Source organism: Microcebus murinus, chromosome 19, assembly GCF_040939455.1.
Source record: "Microcebus murinus isolate Inina chromosome 19, M.murinus_Inina_mat1.0, whole genome shotgun sequence".
NCBI lineage: Eukaryota > Metazoa > Chordata > Mammalia > Primates > Cheirogaleidae > Microcebus > Microcebus murinus.
In genome coordinates this window covers 1,696,333-1,705,487 of record NC_134122.1, presented here as the reverse complement: position 1 = coordinate 1,705,487, position 9,155 = coordinate 1,696,333, and positions in this window count along the sequence as shown.

Here is a 9,155-nt window from a genome sequence, read left to right as displayed (position 1 = left end):
GCTGCCTTTCCTTGTCTCACTCCCCCACCTCTTCCAGGCCAGTCCCCACATGTGTGCACAGTGGGTCTGGGGCAGCTGCCACCCACTGGCTCCAGGGTCCTGGGCAGTGGACTCCCCACCTGCTCCTGCCAGCTCCTGCCCAGGGCACACCCAGGGCATGGAAACCAGGAGGGGTTGGGTGCTTTGGGGTGGGGCAGAAGTGCTGATGGGTGACCAGAGAAAGTGAGAGGCCTGGTTGGGAGGGTAGGAGACGGGCTTGCCCTTGGAACCTTTAAAATTGGGAGAGTTTACGTAAAAACCCAGGTCTCTGGTTCCTCTTGAAAAGAGGGGGCCCTGGGTGCCTGCATCATGGCCCCATTCTCTTGGCTTCCCTCAGCCCCCTAATCTTGATCATTGTGTCTCTTGGTTCCTCTGTCTGCCATCTGTTTCGCCCTCTGGAATGTAAACTATCTGGGCACAGGAAGCAGCTTGTCTTGGTCACTGCTGTGTCCTTAGCAGCTGGCCCTGGGCCTCAATCAACAGTTATTACATGGGCAAAAGAAACACGAGTTACAGACACAGGCCTCACTTCAGGAGGACATGTCGTTGCTAACAAGGATTTAAGGCAGAATGTGCCTCAACCTGCAATGAGAGCAGGACTGGAGTGGTCAAGCAGTGAGAGCAAGGCTTTGTGGAGGAGCGAGGATTTGCACTGGGCTTTGAAGGCTGAGCTGGAGTCTGACAGAAGACAAGACAGGGAAACCCACCGGCGGGAGGGAGTGAATGTGCACAGGCACAGAGTGCCAGGGGTGGGCGCTTGGAGATGAACAGGCCATGTAGGGGCCAGTTGCTTGGAGGAAATGGCAAGCAAGGTAACTGGTAAGGTAGGAGGGGGCCAGATCCTAAGGAAGTGGGAATGGCATGCCGAGGAGCTTGGACATTGTCCAGCAGGAAGCAGAAAGTCATGCATGGTTTGTGAGCAGAGGACACGGTGCTACAGGAGTGTCACGCTGGGGCGTGGCAGGCAGAGACAAATGGTGGAGCCTGTGGGCAGGGGGATGAATTTGGGGGGGGGGTTTGCAGTAACCCAGGGCAGAGGTTATAGGGTCAGAGAGGTCTTCCAGGAGGGACAACACCTGCAGCCCTGAAGGCAACAAAGGAAGAGTGAGAGTCCACGGGATAGAGACAGTGGCTGCTGTGGTGCATCAAACATGGATGAAAGTCTTTGCTGTTCCTCCCAGCGAAGGGGAGGGTCTCTGTGCCCTGTCCCTGAATCTGGGTAGAAGCTGTGATTGCTTTGACCAACAACTATGGCAGAAGAGACTTTGTATCCATCTCTGGACCCAGACCTTCCTGTGTCCTGGAATAGTCTTCTCTCCCATGCTGGGAGGAAGCCCGAGTAGCACTGTGGGTTTCCCCACGGGGAGAGAAACCGATTTGCCAGCCCTGAGAGTAAAGAAGCCATGTCGGTGGTGGACGCCCTGGCCCCAGCTGGTGCCGTGCAGAGCAGAATGGGCTGTCCCCACTGAGCCCTTCCAAGCTGCAGATTCATAAGCATTTGGGGGGTGTTTGTTACACAGCAATAAATAACTGGAACAGGCTGCCAGCAAGGGCAAGGAAGGGAGCCAGTATGGCGGGAAAGGCCGGGTGGGTGGGCTTGGCTGGGTCTGGGGATGTCCAGATTCTTGGGACCCGCAGGCCTGGAGAGGAGAAGAGACCAGGGCAGATCCCTGAGGCAGGGTCCAATGTTGAGATGAGTTCATGCTGTGGCCTCCAGCTCCTGCAGTGTGCCTCCTGACTTGTCCTTCTGAGTGTCAGACCTTGTTCTGGAATGACATGTGCCTTAAGTCCTCAGCCTCAATGACTTGGGGGCCCAATGGCCTAGGATGGTCTCACTCTGGGCTCCCATTGTCCAAGGCCTCCAGCTTTAGCCCCACACTCTGCTCACTCACAGAGCTTGGCCCTCAGGCTGGCCTTTGTGTGCTGGAGAGGGGACACAGGCAGGCGGGCATCCTCCTCAACCTTCCAGGCTCTGCCTGGAACCTTCCCTGGCTCCTCCTGCCCTTGTTTCTTGCTGCCCGCGTGCTCTCCAGTGGTCCCTGGGGGGCTGTGCTGCCTCTGCCAGCCCGTGAGCCCCCTGAGGATGGGGCCCCATCCTGCCTGTCCCCGCTCCTGCTCCCAGCCAGCGCTGAAGGGAGGGCTCTGTAGCTGAGCAGGAGAGAGCCAGGCTGGACGTCCTTTAGCAAGTGGGGGAATGCAAAGCCCCCAAAGCTTGTGCCCCCAGAGCACCTCCGCAGAAGTCAGTCCTACAGAACCCGGCTGTCTGGGCTGTCTGGGCTGTCAGGGTGGGAACGGTGCCAGGAGGCCAGAGGGCCAGGTGGGCCCCTGGTTCGAAGTGTGACCCTGGGCAAGTAGCATCCCCTCTCTGGGCCCCTCCCTCCCATGAAACGAGGGGGCGGGAGGAGCTGATCTCCGAGGTCCCTTCCAGCTCAAACACCTTATGTTCTCTGAAATCTGCATGAATGTTGCCATGGAGACACCAGAAGAACGGTAGCAGCAATGAGTGTGACTTCCACCCGAGATAGAAGAACTGAGTCACCCCAAAAAGTGGGTGACATCAGACTTGAGCTTTCCCCCAATGCCCAGGTGTGCAGGGGCCACGTGAGTGACGAGTGTCCTGCCCCCTGAGAGGACACTCCCCTGCACCCCACTCGCCTTTGTGACCCTGAGTAGTGACGGGTGGGTGTCCATCCTTGCCTGAAGGGGGACCCTTCATGTGGGGCCAAAGCAGAGAGCTGTCCCCTCGCAGATGTGACCACAGCGACTCAGAGGTGCTCTGTACAGAGGAAGATGAGCTCATGCAGAAGTCATGTCCGCCTCTTGCTGCTTGTCACAGCAGTGTCCTCAGCCCCACAGGGCCAGGGGGCTTCGGTCCCAGAGCGGGCCACCTTGGTCACGGGAGGAGGCAGAGCCCGGGCTTGTGGCTCCAGGCAGCCCCGGGGTGACATGTGTGTGGCTTCGTGGCAGGTGCCGGCATCAACACAGAGCAATACAACACACCCCTGTGGAACCGTGACAGTGACTAAGGCCCCCAGACCATCTTTGCCCGAGGCCTGGGTCAAGTGCTTGTCTTGCATTGTTTCCTTTTTGTTATTATAACAGTAGCGTGTGGCCGGGCGAGGTGGCTCACGCCTGTAATCCTAGCACTCTGGGAGGCCGAGGCAGGCGGATTGCTGGAGGTCAGGAGTTCAAAACCAGCCTGAGCAAGAGCAAGACCCCATCTCTACTATAAATAGAAAGAAATTAATTGGCCAACTAATATATATAGAAAAACTTAGCTGGGCATGGTGGCGCATGCCTGTAGTCCCGGCTACTCGGGAGGCTGAGGCAGAAGGATCGCTTGAGCCCAGGAGTTTGAGGTTGCTGTGAGCTAGGCTGCCGCCACGGCACTCACTCTAGCCTGGGCAACAAAGCAAGACTCTGCCTCAAAAAAAAAAAAAAAAAAAAAAGTAGCGTGATTTTTGTGCCATGTCAACACCACGAAAAATAAAGGTGAGAACAAGCATCGCCCCTCTCCCTCACATCCCACCCTTCAGTGGTGGCCGCTGTCAGGTTTGGTAGCAGTGTCTGCGTTAGTTGGCTATTGCAGCTGTGACAGACCACCACAAACACAGCAGTCCCTGGCCTGCTGGGACCCGGGCTGCACAGCAGGAGGTGAGCGGTGGGCAAGAGCCAAGCCTCCTCTGCATTTATAGCCGCTCCCATTGCTCCATCTCCGCCTGAGCTCCGCCTCCTGTCATTAGATTCCGCGTTATGGTGAGTCGTATAATTATTTCATTACATATTACAGTGTAATAATAACAGAAATAAAGTGCACAGTAAATACGATGTGCTCGAATCATCCCAAAACGACCCCGTCCGCAGTCCGTGGAAAAACTGTCTTCCATGAAACTGGTCCCTGGTGCCAAAAAGGCTGGGCACCACTGGTATAAAACAACCCAAATTTATTATCACAGTCAGGAGCCCGTGGTGCAGAATGAGCCTTACGGGGCTGAAGTCCAGGTGGCGGCAGGGCCGGTTCCTTCCGGAGCCGCCAAGGGAGAATCTGGTCCTCACCTCTTCTAGTTCCTGGGAGCTGCCGGAGGTCCTTGGCTCATGGCCGCGTCACTGCAGCCTCTGTCCTCAGGTCTCCTGCTGCCTTCCTTTTATAGGGATAGTTCTGATTACACTCCGGGCCCACCTGAATAATCCAGGATAATCCCCCACCTCGGGATCCCTAATTTCATCCCATCTGCATGTACTTGCCAGGTAGACAAGCATGACCAGGTTTTTTTGTTTGTTTGTTTGTTTTTTGAGGCAGAGTCTCACTCTGTTGCCTGGGCTAGAGCGCAGTGGCGTCAGCCTAGCTCACAGCAACCTCAAACTCCTGGGCTCAAGCGATCCTCCTGCCTCAGCCTCCCGAGTAGCTGGGACTACAGGCATGCACCACCATGCCCGGCTAATTTTTTCTATATATTTTTAGTTGTCCAAGTAATTTCTTTCTATTTTTCGTAGAGATGGGGTCTTGCTCTTGCTCAGGCTGGTCTTGAACTCTTGAGATCCAACGATCCACCCGCCTCTGCCTCCCAGAGTGCTAGCATTACAGGCGTGAGCCACCACGCCCGGCCTATGAACAGGTTTTGAGGATTAGGACCTGGATGTCTTTGGGGCTGTCACTCAGCCGACACATCATCACTCAGGTTTTGTTTTGTGATTTTATTGGAGGCAAGGGTTTTGTGACTGAGACAGACGTAAAATTCACTGCAGTAGGGATTTCTTTTTCTGTGCTTTGTCTAGTTTGTTTAGGTATCGAAATTATGTTAATAAATGCATTGGTGGCCGGGCGCAGTGGCTCATGCCTATAATCCTAGCACTCTGGGAGGCAGAGGCGGGCAGATTGCTCCAGGTCAGGAGTTCAAAACCGGCCTGAGCAAGAGCAAGACCCCGTCTCTACTATAAATAGAAAGAAATTTATTGGCCAACTAATATATATAGAGAAAATTAGCCGGGCATGGTGGTGCATGCCTGTAGTCCCAGCTACTTGGGAGGCTGAGGCAAGAGGATCGCTTGAGCCCAGGAGTTTGAGGTTGCTGTGAGCTAGGCTGACGCCATGGCACTCACTCTAGCCTGGGCATCAAAGCGAGACTCTGTCTCAAAATAAATAAATAAATAAATGCATCGGATATTTACACATAAAATACATTTGAGATGTGACCCTTTCTTTTCTGAGAGTATAACCAAAATCACAATCATCTAATCCTTCCACACTTGATAGAATTTGCCCACCAAAAAATTTGCTCTGGGTTAAGCATCTTTTCCACGGCTCTTTGATATGTTTTCAATTTCTACTTTTGTTATTGATCTACCTTTTGTTTTTTTTGAGACTGGATCTTGCTCTATTGCCCAGGTTAAGAGTGTAGTGGTGTCATCATAGCTCACTGCAATCCAACTCCTGGGGTCAACTCATCCTCTTGCCTCAGCCTCCCAAGTAGCTGGGACTACAAATGTGCAACACCACACCTGGCTAAGTTTTTAATTTTTTTTTTTTTTTTTTTAGAGATGGGGTCTCACTATGTTGCCCAGGCTGGTCTCAAGCTCCTGGCTCAAGTGATCTTCCTGCCTTGGTCTTTGGGTTTTTAATTTCTTCTTGCGTTAATTTTTATAGTTTGTATTGTCCTAACACATAATCATCCTATAAAGATTTCAAAAATGTAGGGAAACAATTGCACATAAATTTTCATTTTTTCATTTCTGTGAATGCTGGAGAAGGCTTGCTGCTGGGGGCTTTCTGCTTTGACATGGTCCTTCAAATGCACAGTCAGATTACTTGTTCAGGTCTCTGAAATGAGTGTGGATAGCTGCCTCACATAAACATAATCCGGGGCTTCCTCAAAGTGCAGCCCTCATCAGTAGTTTAAGTACCTGGCAAATTTTGCAGGAATCTCTTATGTAAAGCTTCAGTAGGAGTGGACATCTTCTTTTCACTAATCTTTTCGTATTTTTGTTTCTTTGTTGCAGCCTTTAGTTCTTGCTGGTTTTTTTTTTTTTTTTTTTTTTTTTTTTTTTTTTTGAGACAGAGTCTCACTTTCTTGCCCAGGCTAGAGTGAGTGCCGTGGTGTCAGCCTGGCTCACAGCAACCTCAATCTCCTGGGCTCAGTGATCCTACTGTCTCAGCCTCTCTAGTAGCTGGGACTACAGGCATGCGCCACCATGCCCAGCTAATTTTTTTTTGTATATATATTTTTAGTTAGTCAATTAATTTCTTTCTATATTTTGGTAGAGACGGGGTCTTGCTCAGGCTGGTTTTGAACTCCTGACCTCGAGCAATCCGCCCGCCTCGGCCTCCAGAGTGCTAGGATTACAGGCGTGAGCCACCGCGCCCGGCCTGTTTTTGTTTTTTTGAGACAGAGTTTCACTTTGTTGCCCAGGCTAGAGTGAGTGCCGTGGCGTCAGCCTAGCTCACAGCAACCTCAAACTTCTAGGCTCAAGCGATCCTCCTGCCTCAGCCTCCCAAGTAGCTGGGACTACAGGCATGTGCCACCATGCCCAGCTAATTTTTTCTATATATATTAGTTGGCCAATTAATTTCTTTCTATTTATAGTAGAGACAGGGTCTCGCTCTTGCTCAGGCTGGTTTTGAACTCCTGACCTCGAGCAATCTGCCCACCTTGGCCTCCCAGAGTGTTAGGGTTATAGGCATGAGCCACCATGCCTGGCCTTAGAATTTTTTTTTTTTAAGAGATGGGGTCTTGCTCTGTTTCCCAGACTGGAGTGCAATGGTGCATTTAATCACAGCTCACTGTAACCTTGAACTCCTGGGCTCAAGCGATCCTTCTGCTTTAGCCTCCCAAGTAGCTGGGAGTGCAGGCAAACCACAATTTTGACATATGTATACACCAATGAAACCATGGTGTGTGTCTATCAATCAGGATAAGGAACACATCGATCTCTTCCACATTTATCTTTTAGTCATCTGAGTTGTCAGGGTGTTCAGCCTTGTCCCAAGATCCACGGCAGACAGGTCTTCAAGACTGTCCACTCAGGCAGGGGTGGGGTGGGGTTGGGGGAGCCTTGTGGACGGGACTCAAGATCTGGTGCAGAGAACAAGTGAAAGGACCCAGGGGAGCCTCTAGGGGGCGGTGTTGCCCAGGCTTTTGTTTGACCTTGCCTTGTATCTGCGCTGCTAAAATACTGTGCTGTGTAAGACTTGTTACCCGTGCTGTTCAAACTCCATCTTTACTGACTTAACAAAAAAAAATCATCTTATTTGACCTGTAAAACTCAGAGGCATAATAAGTCTCCCATGAAGATTTAGCTCTGTGGGTTGTTTTATTTTTGAGAACACAATGGTTCATAATACATTCTACACAGATTACTCGCGTAAGAAAAACAGACTTTTTTCCCACTTAACACCTTTTACCTTAGATTATGTTTCTCTGGCATTAATACTGCCAACCCTTACCTTCTTTGTGTTTGCATTTTCCTTATTCTCAGCCTTTTCGGCTTGTTTTAGCTGTGCCCCTATAAACACCATTTACCTGGATTTAACATTTTTTCTCAGTGAGAATCCTTGTGCTTTAACATGAGAATTTAACTCGTTTACATTATTGTGATCACCCACGTGCTCGGTTGTGTTCCTATCATCTTATTTCGTGTGTTTTGAGGAACACACTGATCCTTTTTTTTTTTTTTTTTTTACTGCATTCTCTCCACAAATAACATTGTTTCTTCTTTTCATTACCTGAACTGATCAGGTGTTCTTACTTCTTTTCTCCCCTTCTAGCTTCCAATTTCTTTTAGACTAATAGTATCAATAACTGTTAAGAAAACCCTTCGAGGCCGGGCGCGGTGGCTCACGCCTGTCATCCTAGCTCTCTGGGAGGCCGAGGCGGGCAGATTGCTCGAGGTCAGGAGTTCAAAACCAGCCTGAGCAAGAGCGAGACCCCGTCTCTACTGTAAATAGAAAGAAATTAATTGGCCAACTAATATATATATAGAAAAAATTAGCCGGGCATGGTGGCGCATGCCTGTAGTCCCAGCTACTCGGGAGGCTGAGGCAGGAGGATTGCTTGAGCCCAGGAGTTTGAGGTTGCTGTGAGCTAGGCTGACGCCATGGCACTCACTCTAGCCTGGGCAACAAAGCGAGACTCTGTCTCAAAAAAAAAAAAAAAAAAAAAGAAAAGAAAACCCTTTGAGTCTATATTTTATCAAGAAACATTTCTCCACTGTCTCCTTCTCTGGACCAAATACATTTTATTTTCTCTCACCACGTAGTTTTGGAAGTAGTTTAGGATCTCATTTCCAGATCATTAATTTGCTTCTTTACACATACGTCTTTTCTATCTCAGAAATCCTTTCTCAACAATTGCGTTTTACCCCACAGCCGCCTTCCAGCATTTTGACTGGATTCATCTGCTGGGCTCATTTTCACCGCCGTGTCTTGTGGGTGCATCCTGCCTCGTCCCGAGTCCTGGAACCCTACGTTAGTCACTTGACTGCCATTAGAGCTTGGGTGTGGAGTGCAATCCCAGCTCTACCGCTTACCTGCTGGGCGCTCCCCGCACCTGTCTTAACCTCTCTGTGCCTCAGCTCATTTAATACAGGGGGTAATGACAGCACCCGCTTCTAGAGCCTAGGACTCACTGGAATAAGGCAGTGAGGAGTGGACGGGGAGTGCAGGAAGTGGGTTTCCTCCCTCCCGCTCGAGAAGCCCCACGCCCAACCTCCCCCGGGCTGCGCGCGCTCCTCCTTTCTCCCGCCCGGCCGCCCCCGGGCCTGGGAGACGGCAGCTGGGGAACCGAGGCGGTCGGGCGCAGTAGGAAGCGGCTCCCGCCTGGGGACGCGCGCTGAGGGAGGCCGGTGGCGGAGGCGGGGCCGGCGGGCGGACACGGGCCGGGGCGGGAGGAGGGTGGAGCCACAGAAGGCCCCGCCCCTTAATCGAGGGGCGGGGCTTTGAAATACCCCGCCCGCCCGGCGCCACAGCCAACTCTGCCTCGCGAATGGGCGTAGCCTCCAGACGCCCCGCCTCTTGCCGCGGCCGACTCTGCTGTGCGGGGGGCGGGGCCTGAGCGCGCCCCGCCCCTCGCCGTGCCCGCCCCGCGCCGCGCCCGGAGGAGGAGGAGGAGGAGCGCGCGGCG